Source organism: Dama dama, chromosome 22 (genome assembly GCF_033118175.1).
Source record: "Dama dama isolate Ldn47 chromosome 22, ASM3311817v1, whole genome shotgun sequence".
NCBI lineage: Eukaryota > Metazoa > Chordata > Mammalia > Artiodactyla > Cervidae > Dama > Dama dama.
In genome coordinates, this window is record NC_083702.1 from 46,840,521 (window position 1) to 46,853,422 (window position 12,902).

A 12,902-nucleotide genomic window follows, 5' to 3' on the forward strand; every position below is an offset into this window, starting at 1 on the left:
GTTGGGCACCATCAGGCGGGTTTTATGTTGCTGCCTCTCGGATGGGTGATGAAGTTCTGGGATCAATTTTGTTATACGACAGCCTCCCACAGCAAGGCGCTTGGAAGCATGACAACATGAGAAGTGGTCTTTTCATGGCATGATTTCCACGTGGTAATGGACATGGGGCTTCCCTGGTAGCTCAGAGGGTAAAGAATCCAGCTGCAGTGCAGGAGACCCAGGTTTGATCCCTGGCTGGGGAATGTCTCCTGGAGAAGGGAATGACAACCCAGTCCAGCATTCTTGCCTGGAGAATCCCATGGACAGAGGAGCCTGGCAGGCTACGGTCCATGGAGTCGCAAAGAGTCAGACACTACTGAGCGACTAAACAGAATTGAGACAGAAACGCCAGAAAGGGCTCTTGGTGTGTCTCTGCCGCACACAGGAGTCCACAGCCATCCTCCAGAAGACCCTAAGGGATTTGCTGCCCTGCTTGCTTCTGATGGGGAAGAGTGCATGCTGGTCTCCCTCTTTGGGCATCTGGCTCAGCACATTCTGTCCTTGGGTATCCAGCCTTCCATCCACTTCCTGATGGATAACTCTGCGAGAGGACTTGTTTACAGTATTTAGGTTGTGCTGTCTTGAAAGGCAACTCAAGGGGTGAGGGAACAGGAGGGAAGAAGGTTTCTACATGGGGGAGGATGTCTCAGACAGTTGGATATGTGTTGGTTTTATCTTAAGATGAATCTTGTAATGATCTTATTGAGAGAAAGGTGGAAATAGAAGCTACTATTATCTGGCTTAAAGCTCTTTGCACTCTCTGCATCTTAGAGAAATGCAGAAACCTTCCGGCTCCAAAGAGGCTGTGGACAAACTGTATTGTTTGGGCAGATGGAACACTTCCACCCAGGAGACCTAAGGACTTGCCCAAGGTCACACCAACTTAATGGTAAAACCCAGTCCCCCTGGGTTCCAACCTCTTACAGTCTCCTTCCAGCACAGGCTGCCTCCCGCATGATTTGGTGGCTCTTTAAACATGACTCGGGCTGTTTTGGGGGCAGGTGGGTCCCCACAGAAACAACACAGCCCTCCTGGAAATAGTTGGGTATCTTTGGAGTTGCCACAGCCATGGCCATATTGATGCTGAAGGAATGCCAGGGCTGGGTCTTGTTTTTTGTTTTTTTTTTTCTTTTTTAAAGCAGGGGTCTCATTGCTACAATTATCGAATGTATCTTTTAAAGATGAATATAAAACAGCTACTCTCCCAAGCAAATCATAAAACAAATTATGCCCTTGCCACCCAGAACTACAGAGAAACAGCAGGCTCTTCGTGGCATGGAGAGTAATGGCTGCAATATTAAAACAATGATGGGGAAACCGGGATCCAAGAGCCGAAAGGAGGGGAGGGAAGCAGTCCCGAAATCCCCCAGGGATAATGGTTCTCAGTGACAGGTCCCTGTGATTTAGTGTGCTTAATGTACTTATTTTTATTTGTCCCCTTCAACACAGAGCTTTGTCACTGAAGAGATTTGATAATGGCCTGTTTGTAGTCACTTAGACTCCGTAATAAAGCGCCACATTTTGGCTGTCTGGGGATCCGGCGGCCTCATTGGCATTCCCTCTCCGATTTCACCTTCACTGGCTGAGATGGGATAGAGGGAGATAAGGGCTTCTCTGCTGCCCTTGGCGTTGTCCCGTCAGGCCACCCATCCCAACTCCTGCCCCAGAGCCAGACTGGCTCGGCAGCTGTCCAGGCCCCCTGCCTCCCTCTCTCATCTGGTGCTACTTGGGGACAGCAGGAAGGAGCCCCTTATTCTGCTGTGATCGTAGATCTCCGGGACTTTGTTTTCCTGAACCACCAGTGAGAGTTTACCGCTTACAGCTTTGGGGCTAAGCGAAAATAAGAATGGAGGAGTAGATGTGGGAGGCTTTTCAAAAGAGTGGGCTTGATCTGAAGGCTGTGCTAGTCGGGTCACGGTGGCCAGCTGTTTTGCAGAAATGGGGGTGTACCTTTCAGCAGCGGTGACTGAGTCAGCCTAAGGTTTCATTTCAGCTTCTTCCCAGGTTTTGGGGGACAGGAGCTGGAAGACTCCAGGAAGCATGTAAGAGGACTGGAGAACTGCCTACAACCTGCGAAGGTGTGGGCAGGGAACTCCACGATGCAGCAGTCTAGGGAGATGGCAGGAAAAGAAGCTCCAAGTCTTTTCTGATCCCTGTTTGCTCCCTTGAGAACCTCTGCTGGAATTCAGCTGTCAGGTCTGCTGGGCAGGGAGGGGGCTCTGATGTGGTGTATCCACACTCGGGCCCTAGAGTGCTGCTGCTGTTAAGACTACTGCTTTCGCTGTGGCTTGTCTGAGTACCAGGAGAGAGCAAGTAAGAAAACTCAGACAGCGGAACCCAAAAAGACTCCTTTCAAGTGCAGAATAATAGCAAAAGTCAGGAGCAAGGGTGGGTACTGGGGGTGGGCAGTGTCCCTGGGCCTCTGTAGGTGGGTCCCTGCAAACACGGTTATATTTGTACATCACAAGGCACCATTGAGGGACGGGTGGTGTGGCTGTGTTACACTGCTCTTGGCTACTTGGGCACTTTTTTTTAAACTCACTCTCTGCTCCTATAAATCTTAACAGGTTCCCAAGCCACTCTGTTCCAGTAGAGGTAGGTGGAGCCTCAACAGTGTTCATAGAACCATGTGATCCAGCAATTCCACTTCTGGATATATATCCCAGAGAATCAAAAGTAGAGACTTGAATGAATATCTGAACACCCAGGCTTACACTAGTGTTACTCACAATAGCCAAAAGCAACCCAGATGTCCATTGATAGATGAATGGAAAAACACAGTGCAGTTAAAGCCATACAATGAATGTTGGTGATTGTGGTTCATGGTTAAGTGCCTAAGTCATGCCTGACTCTCTTTTGACCCTGTGGACTGTAGCCCACCAGGCTTCTCTGTCCATGGGATTTCCCAGGCAAGAAAACTGAAGTGGGATGCTGTGCCCTCCTCCAGAGGATCTTCCCAACCCAGGGTGGAACCTGGTCTCCTGTGCTGCAGCCAGATTCTTTGCTGACTGAGCCACCAGTTACTCGGCCTTAAAAAGAAGGATTTTCTGACATATGAACCATCCTGGATGAACCTTGAAGGTATCATGCTATGTGAAAAAGCCAGTCACAAAGGACAGATAATTATGATTCCACTTAGATACCTCAAGTAGTCAGATTCGTGGAGACAGGAAAGTAGAGCGGAGGTTTCCAGGCCGTTAGTGCGTCTGGGTGCAGAGGTTCCCTTCGAGAAGATGAAAACTCTGGAGATGGATGGTGGTGATGGTTACACAACAGTGTGAATGTACTTAATGCCACTGAACTATGCACTTAAAAATGGCGAATATGGCTATATATTTTACCATAATGAAAAAAGAGGCCGATTCCCTGTATCCCCATGTCCTGATGTTCATGCCTTTGTGTGATCACTGTATCCCCACGTCTTGATGTTCATGTCTTTCTGTGATCACTGTGTCCCCACATCTTGATGTTCATGCCTTTGTGTGATCACTGTATCCCCATGTCCTGACGTTCATGCCCTTGGGTAATCACATCCACTTGGGTGTGAGTGATCAGGACTCGCCTCACCAACGGGATACAGCAAAGGTGATGGGATGTGACTCCTATGACTGCATTTACTGACTGACTTTGCTGTAGCGGCTCTCCTTGCTGGCTCAGTGCTATTGGAGAAACCCACATGGCAAGGAACTGTAGGTGGCTTCTAGGAGCTGAGGGTGACATCCAGTCTGCTGCCAGCAAGAAGGTAAGACCTCCTCGGTCCTATGGATACACAGAAGTGAATTCCGCCAACACCCGAGCTTACAGGTGGATTCTCCCCATCCACCCAGAGCCTCCACCTGGGGACCCCTTGATTATAGCCTTGTGAGTCTCTCTCCTGCTGAAGACCCAGCTAAGCCATGGCCAGACTGGTGAGCCACAAAAACTGTGAGATAAAGTGCTATTTCAAGCCACCAACTTTGTGGTAATTTGTTACACACCAATAGCTAACACAGAGCCTCCTTGGAGGCTTCTCTGAATCTCTTCCATCCTCACTTTCTGCCCCAGACAGCCTCAGACCTCTCTCATCCCTTATTGTGCACTGGAAGTCTGTGGATAGCCTGTTTTTCTCTTTTCTGCATATGTTCAAATACATTCATTGTTAGGGCCACTTCATCCTTCCGGTTCCTTCCTCCTCCCTTATGGTTTCTGCCTTAAGGGGTGTGTCCCATCCCTTAAGGAAGAACAGTAGGTTTTGTTGTCTGTTGTTTTTATTAAAGTATAGTTGATTTACAGTGTTGTGTTAGTTTCAGGTTTGTAGCACAATTTCAGGTTTAGATCACTGTGCTATAAACAGTTTATCTATGTCTCTATATGTATTTTTTTTCAGATTCTTTTTCCAATATTACAAGATTTTGAGAACAGTGGGTTTTAATGCAATGACTGAGTTCTGAGACCCAGGATACCACCTCCACCCACTTCTGTGCAAGTGAGCTGTTCTCTCCATCCACTCAGGCATAAACCCATGTCTTACCTCTCGGTCACAGTGCTCGTTACAGAAAATCAGGTAATCAGATTTTTCTAAGGTGGCTCTAATTTCAGATATTCTGCCTCATTCATTGTCCCCATAAACTTTGCAGCTGTCCCAGATATTCTGTGTTGGTATATCATGCTTATTAGACTGGTTCTCTTAAAATAAATTAGTAAAAGCCCCTGCCATTTGAGGGAGGGAGGCACCTGCTATATGTCAGACACTTGATTAATGATTCTTATTGTGTCTTCCTATCAGCCCCAGTGAGGTTGGTATCACAGTGCCTGATTTACAGAGGAACACACTGATATGCTGTGGGCTTCATTTTCTTGGCCAGGGTCACATGGAGCTTGTGTGTGTCCAGACCAGGATTAGAACGCCAAACTGTGCTCTAATTTACTTACCTTGCAAAAAGAGTACAGGGGTATTTTTGCCAGATCGTGTGTCACAGCTTTGCTTGGATAATAGAGTTGCTACACACAGGCCACCTGGAAGGTTCTGATGAATCCTTCCTACTGGACCACAGTGGGATAATGTGGAGCTGAGGGGCGTAGCTGAAACCTTAAGTTGAAATGGTGGAGGAGCCCAGAAGGTCAGGGATGGATGCCAGCCTGGTGAGGGGGAGAGAGAGTGTTCTAGGTTTCCCCTGTGTATTAGGGTCATCTGGGAAGCTTTAATGTTTACAGATGCCTAGGCTCATCCCTGGAAATATTGATTCAGCTGGTTTAGGGTGCAGTTTGAGTGCTGGGATCCAAAACTCCCCAGGAGATTAGCATAATGCCCTGATTCAGAGCTGTGGAAGGAAGGCCTTTGTATGATGGGCAGTTGGGCAGGAGAAAGAGAAGACAGAGGCTAAGGATGGGGCGTGGTCCCAACACTGCCACAGTTCCCCACACCATTGAGAGGCAGACCCTGTGTGCTTCTAGCCTTGGACTTGTAGAGTCAAGTCTCACAAGACAGGCCTCTAGGGACCCAGTTTGGGGACCCATGGAGGCAGGCTTGTGGTTTCCTCTGGATTTGATGGATCCCTCCACTGTTAGTGCCGTGAACTCGCTCCTTACTCAATACACAGTGAAAGGGACTGAGGGCTTGGGGCACACACCTGCTGCTGCTGCCAAGTCGCTTAAGTCGTGTCCGACTCTGTGCGACCCCACAGACGGCAGCCCACCAGGCTCCCCCGTCCCTGGGAGTCTCCAGGCAAGAACACTGGAGTGGGTTGCCATTTCCTTCTCCGATGCAGGAAAGTGAAAAGTCAAAGTGAAGCTGCTCAGTTGTGTCCAACTCTTAGTGACCCCATGGACTGCAGCCCACCAGGCTCCTCCGTCCATGGGATTTTCCAGGCAAGAGTCCTGGAGTGGGCTGCCATTGCCTTCTCTGGGCACACGCCTAAAAGGCCGTAATAAGTCAGCTGTTGGTATCTGCATGGGCTGCCTTTTGCCATTGCTCAGAATGAGTGGTTAAATCTGGGCCTTGTGGTTCTTCTGTGTTACTTGAGTACCTCTTGACTGCAAACACCTTGTGGCTAGGTTACCCCCCCCCTTTGTGTCTGCCAGAGCAAATGACACAATAATTTACCTGTCCTGGGTGTTTTCTGCAGTTTCATTTGGTGGTTGATTTTACAAGCTTTTCAAAGTTAAAGCATGAAGAACCTAAGGGAACCAGAGGGAAATGAAACACCTGATGGTTTTGCTTCTCTTTAAATGTGCAGCTTTCTGTTAAGTCTACCCACTGGTTTTCTCCGTCTGCTCCGTTTTCCCGATAGCATCACTGTTAATACGATGTGCAGTTTTCTTGAGTATACGCTGATGACTGCAGAAATTTCTGCCCTGTTCTGTCTTGCACAGAAGCCTTTCAATAAATATTTGTGGAGTGAATGAGCAAATGGTGGCTTGTAGCTGGTGTCAATGGGATCCAGAGGGAGAAATAGACTCACCTAAGACTCATTCCTTGTCTTGAGCTCCAGGAGGGAGCTGTGGGCATTTCTGGGGCAGGGGGACTGGGGAGTTGTTGAAGGTTAATTTTATTTTGCCTCTCCTTTTGGAACAGGTGTCTCCTTTCTCAATTAAAATGTATTTTTTTTTTTTTTTTAGCAATTACCTTGTAACGAAAAACGACACTTCTGCAGGCTTTGAATCTTTAATGTCTTCTAAACGGTGCCTCTTCCCCTGCTGTGGCTTCAATGATGCATCATTTCATAAGTTCACGGACTTTAATGTGTTTCTGTGGAACCTCTAGTCTCAGCTAGGTAGTTAAATGGAAATTAACCACCATGGGTTGATTCAAAGTCAACTTTTCACCTTCTCTCTCTTCATCCCCCTCCACCCACCTCATGTAGGCAAAACGGTGTCACATTTTCCTTCTTTTACTGAGCAGGTTGATGTGTGTGTTCTCACGGACTCCCAAGTGTGAATGGATATATTGATTCATTTTGTAATCAGAGAGCCATGAAAGAATAAGCATGTGTACGTACAAGTTTTTGAAATTCCACCTCTCCAGCTAAAGTACAGTGGTGTCTAGGGACCCATCATAAACTAATATTAATGAGAGTGGTACTGATGAACCAGATTTAGGATTCATAATGACTGCTGGTAAATTGTCATGTGTCTTGAAGACGCTGAAATTTACTCAGTATTCATTCATTCATTCATTCATTCAGTGTCTGAAGATTATTTTATATGTGTGAGGCACCTGGGTGGTGGATGTGGTTTGCTGTTTGTGTGAATGACCCAGTTCCTTTACACCTTTCTGAATTCCTACCCAAAGATCTTATTGTTTTCTGCAACTTTTGACTTTGGGCTTAACCCTGTGGCTTATTTTGAAGGACAAGGCAGAGGTGATAGGGTGTGCTGGATCTGAGCCTAGTCCTTAGAAGACCTTGAGGGTTTCTCCTTTCTCCACACCCCTCCCTCTCCCCCGGCTTCTCTGCCTTTGCTTCGAGAACAGCATGCTCTAGTAGCCTGGTTGGTCCAGGGAGCAGCAGAATGAGTGACACTTGGGATGGAGCTGCCCAGCCAAACTGAGAGTCTTCAGTAAGAACCGAAGCCCACCTGAGGTCACCGGAGTTCCAGTCGACCTGCAAATGCATGAGTGAAGATGAATGCTTGTGGCCTCAAGACTCTGCTTCCTGGGGTGGCATGTTAGGTGGTGTGATTATACAGCAGATGACCGATACAGTGGGATATGATATGACCCCTGTGTGATGTGGATCCCGTTTGCAGGAAGACTTAGAGTTTAGTGACAGTGGTGGGAAGGCCAGGACAAGATCAGTAACTCTTCCAGGGTAGAGAAAGTGCCCTCAGAAAGGACTTTATATGAGGGGAGTTTAAGGAGGGAGAGTCTTCTGTTAATTCGAAAAGATGCATGTACCCCAGTCTTCATAACAGCACTGTTTACAATAGGCAAGACATGGAAGCATCTCAAATGTTCATCAACAGACGTTGATAAAGAAGATGTGATAAACACACACTCCATGGCATATTAGTCATAAGAAAAGAATGAAATAATGCTATTTGCAGCACTATGGATGAACCTAGAGATGACCATACTAAGTGAAGTCAGAGAAAGACAAATATCATATATCATTTATATGTGGAGTCTAAAAAAATGGTACAAAGCAAATTTACTTACAAAGCAAACAGACTCACAGGCACAGAAAACAAACTTGTAGTTCCTAAATGGGAAAGGAAGTGGGGAGGGATAAATTAGGAGTTTAGAATTAGCAGATGAAACTATTGTTTATAAAATGTCAATAGATAAGCAACAAGGTCCTTCTTATAACACAGGGAACTAACCATATTCAATATCTTGGAATAGCCTGTAGTGAAAAAGAATATGAAAAAGAATATGCATATGTATGTATAACTGGATCACTTTGTATACACCAGAAACTAACACAACATTGTCAGTCAACTATATTTCAATTTAAAAAAAAAAAGGAGGGGAGTCTTCTGGGTGAAGGATCAAAGAAAGCCTCGTGAGGGTGTGGGCTTTGAAAAGGTGTTTTTAAGATGATATATCAAAGATTAGAGTAGAAAAGCATTGACTAGGCTTCTGAATTTAAAATATGTGATGTTTCAAAATTGATTTCTCATCTGAGCTGGTACATTATGCCAATTTCCCATTAAATATCCAATAACTTTGCTTTCACTGTTACCAAAACAAAAAAAGACTTGAGACTTAAAGCTTCTTTGGTATCAGAAAGCGACACCCCACCCCCCTTGATAATAGCCAACATTTACAATGCTTATCACAAAGAATTATCCAGAATGGGTTTGGCTTACATACTGAGTGTCATGGATCTGCTTGCTCAGCATTTTATAGGCATGATGTCATGTAACCCTCTTCATCTTCTTAAAAGACAGTAATAGATACTAATATTAAAGCCACTTTCCAGATAAACCAAGCCAGAGAGGGGAGGTTACTTGCCAAAGCCACGCAGTGACATCAGAGTGTCATTCCTGACTCCCCGTACCTGACTCTCGTGTTTGATTGACTTCCTTTCCATTAATTTCTCTATCACCAGCACAAAGCATGAGACTTGGCACAGAGTAAGTGCTCCGAAGATGTTTGTTCAAGGAAAATATGAATAAATCTCTTAAAAAGGAATCATGGCTTCATCCACATCCAAATGGAAGTCATAGTCTGGTAGAGAGACAGATTCCTGGGCTGATTCTTATAAAACAGGCAAGGTCAATGGCAGAGAGGTAGGAAATATTGATCAGTGTTTGGAAGAACACAGAGGGGGCGCCTTTGGTATAACCTAGAAAGGTAACACCTTCTGGAAATGGTTAACTCTGGAATGAGTCTCAGATAAGGAGCCTGAATTAGACAAGGGAGGTGCAGGTGGCTTGCGTTCAGAGGAGATGTGAGGTTGCAGTTTATAGCTTCTGGAACATAGTAGATGCTCTGTTATAAATGGTTATTGTTCTGACCTGGTATCTGAGGGAGACACTGGCCATGAACCTTCTGAGCTGCTCTGACCAATAAAGCTACGAAGATTGAGTCTTGGCAGGCTCATTACCTCTTTCTTTCCAAATTTCCCAATACTTGTCCCTTTAGGGAAACTGAGGCAGCACAAAGGAATTATGACCTACTTTGACCTAAAGATTTGAAGAATTGTTGCCTAATAAGGCTAACTTATAATTGAGATAATGATCTTGATAAATAGTCCTCGGAATTGTGCAGGTATAAGATATACATGAAGTAGCCTAGTACAAGGTAACCTCACCTTGAAGTTTTTGAAACTATTTATTTAAGACTGAAATTGACCCAAATCTGAATCCTGGCTTCAGCATTTTCCTGTGAGATTTTGGTGAAGTTCCTTAATAGCTTTCTGAGCCTCAAGTTTCTTCATCTGTGAAATAGGGATAAAATCCACATCCTAGAAATATTACTCAGCCATAAAAAAAGAATGAAATAATACCATCTGCAGCAATGTGGATGGATTAAGAGATTGTCATACTAAGAAAAACAAATATACCTGTGAGTCTAAAAGTGATACAACGAATTTATTTACAAAACAGACTCGCAGACATAGAAAACATAGGGTTATCAAATGGGAAAGAGGGGAAGGGATAAATTAGGAATTTGGGATTAACAGATACATGCTACTATATATAAAATAAATAAGGACCTACTGTATAGCACAGGGAACTATATTCAGATTCTTACAATAAACTATGATGGAAAAGAATCTGAAAAAGATATATGTATGTATAAATAAATCACTTTGTTCTATACCTGAAGCCAGCACAGCATTGTAAACCAATTATTTTGTTGTTTAGTTGCTAAATTGTGTCTGTCTCTGTAATCCCATGGACTGTAACCTGCCAGGCTCCTCTCTCCATGGGATTTCCCAGGCAAGAGTACTGGAGTGGGTTGCCATTTCCTTCTCCAGGGGATCTTCCCAACCCAGGGATCCAACTCACAGCTCCTGCATTAGCAGGTGGTTTCTTTACCACTGAGGCACCAGGGAACCAACTATACATCATTGGAAAAAAAAAAAATCCTAGAGTTGTATAGGTTAATTTAAAAAAATAGCTACAATTTTATTTTTTTAAGCACCAACTATGTGCCAGGCCCTCTTTTAAATCTCTGTATGAATGGATCCATTTGACATTTTAAGTTCTTACCAAAAAACCTTATGATGACCTTCACTTTACATTTGGAGTTTATAACTTGCCCAGATTACAGGGCTAGTTAGGGGAGCACCTAAGATTTGAACCCCCAGATCCGTGCTCTTCACACCTAAACTGTACTAACTCTGTACCTGGTACACAACAAGCACCCATTGCCCCGTGTCCCCGTTGCTTTATCTCTGGGGGACTGACCACCATTGTTCCCCCCTTGCCCTGAGGACCCAGTGGGCCTGCTGGGCTAGGGAGGTCTCTCTGTCAGCACAGACATGGCGGGTGTGCTACAGTAAGTCCCCTGCGTACGAATGTGTTCCCTTCCGAGAGCATGTTCGGAAGTTGTCCGGTTGGTTCCTAAGTCCAGCAGCGTTAGCCTAGGTACCATCTAACACAGGCAGCTATAGAGTACTGTACTGTAATTGGTTTATAATGCTTTTCACATAAATAGTATGTAAAAAGCACAAAAAGTAAAATCATTTTTATCTTATAGTACCTTGAGAAGTACAGTAGTACCAGCTACATCACCATGGCTTTTACTCTTACTTCTGGACATTCTGGGCTTAAAGATTCTGTACTCTGTGCTCTACTACAAAGTACCCAAAAGCACAACATCTGTAGAGGACGCACACAAATGACAGTGTACACCAGACACGTAAACTGACTTACGTGATTGGACATGTGAACACACTTTTGCATATTTGAAAGCCGAAATGTGAATGTTCATATGTAGGGATTGTTGTTCAGTTGCTAAGTCATATCTGACTCTCTGCAGCCTACGAACAGCAGCACACCACCCTTCCCTGTCCTTCACTACCTCCTGGAGTTTGCTCAAACTTGTGTCCATTGAGTCAGTGGTGCTATCTAACCATCTTATCCTCTGTCACCCCCCTTCTCCTCCTGTCCTCAATCTTTCCCAGCATTAGGGTCTTTTCCAATGAGTCGGTTCTTCGCGTCAGGTGGGTAGAGTATTGGAGCTTCAGCTTCAGTATCAGTCCTTCCGGTGAATATTCAGGGTTGATTTCCTTTCAGATTGACCGTTTTGATCTTCCTGTTTGCCCATGTGTTTATCCTCTGAGATTGCACAGTTCACTGGGGCAGGGGCTGTCTGGTTTCCTGGACCACATTGTATTTCTGGTCCTAAGCTTAGTCACTTTTCCATGTTGAGCACTCGGTAAATACTCAAGGAATAAATATGCGTTTGTTCACTTCTCTCTCCACCACCCATCCAATCTTCTGGTTACTCCAGACCATTCTCCACTCAAGGTCTGGCTCAAATGATCCCATCCTCTTGTGGAGAAGCTGGAACCTGTCTGTGATGCTGGCATTTTATGTCCGTGCCGCTGTGGGTTTTGGGGTCTCCTTTCCTTCCCACTGATGAGCCCCTGGGGACCCCCAGAGCCCACCTCCCCACATTGAATGTTCTCCATCAATGGTGTTGATATAAGTTGATTGAACAGAGGCCCCATTTGAAAAGAGTCTGACCTCTGCCTCTGCTAGAATTTCAGAAGGGACCAAGAAAATGAAGTTTGTTTATGGAAGCCCTTCTGCAGAATTTCCAAAGATGTATATTCCAGCTTCCAAATCTCATACTTAGGAATGGATGGATTCCAAAGCTTGCATTTTCTTTTCCCCAATTGAGAAGGCTGTCACAGATGCTGGGGGCAGAGGGGAGGGGGTGGTCGGTGTACAAGAGGCTGCCTAGCCCGGGAGAGAGCAGTCTTTCTGGACCTTTGCCATGAGAATAATCAGAGCACTACACTTGCAAACCTGACAATTAAAACAGGAAGATGAGAAGATTGAATAAGAATCATTTTTGTTTATATTGAATGAAGGGGCTTGAGGAAAGCCTTCTGTAATTAAAAGGAGAACCATGGTACTTCATAAAGGAGCTTGGGGAGAGTTTTAGAGGCTCTAGTCATTTCACTGTAGCCGGTTCTGCTTCAGAAGGTAGGACTCTCTTTGAAGGAATGAAATGGTGTCCTGTGCGAAATTCAAGTTTTAGGGTCAGGCCAGACTTCAATTTAAATCAGGTCCTTGCATATATCCAGAGAAAATTATAATTTGAAAAGATATATGTACCCCAGTGTCCATAATAGCACTGTTTGCAATAGCCAAGACATAGAAGCCACTCAAGTGTCCAGAGACAAATGAATGGATAAATATGTATATATACAATAGAATATTATTCAGCCAGAAAAAAAGTAATGCCATTTGTAGCAGCATGG

General features: G+C 44.9%; 1 protein-coding gene across 2 annotated transcripts in view; it reads left to right on the plus strand.

The window, feature by feature from the left end:
- Window positions 1-12,902, plus strand: part of LARGE1 (LARGE xylosyl- and glucuronyltransferase 1) — a 602,335-nt gene that overhangs the window by 20,221 nt on the left and 569,212 nt on the right. The window lies entirely within an intron of this gene.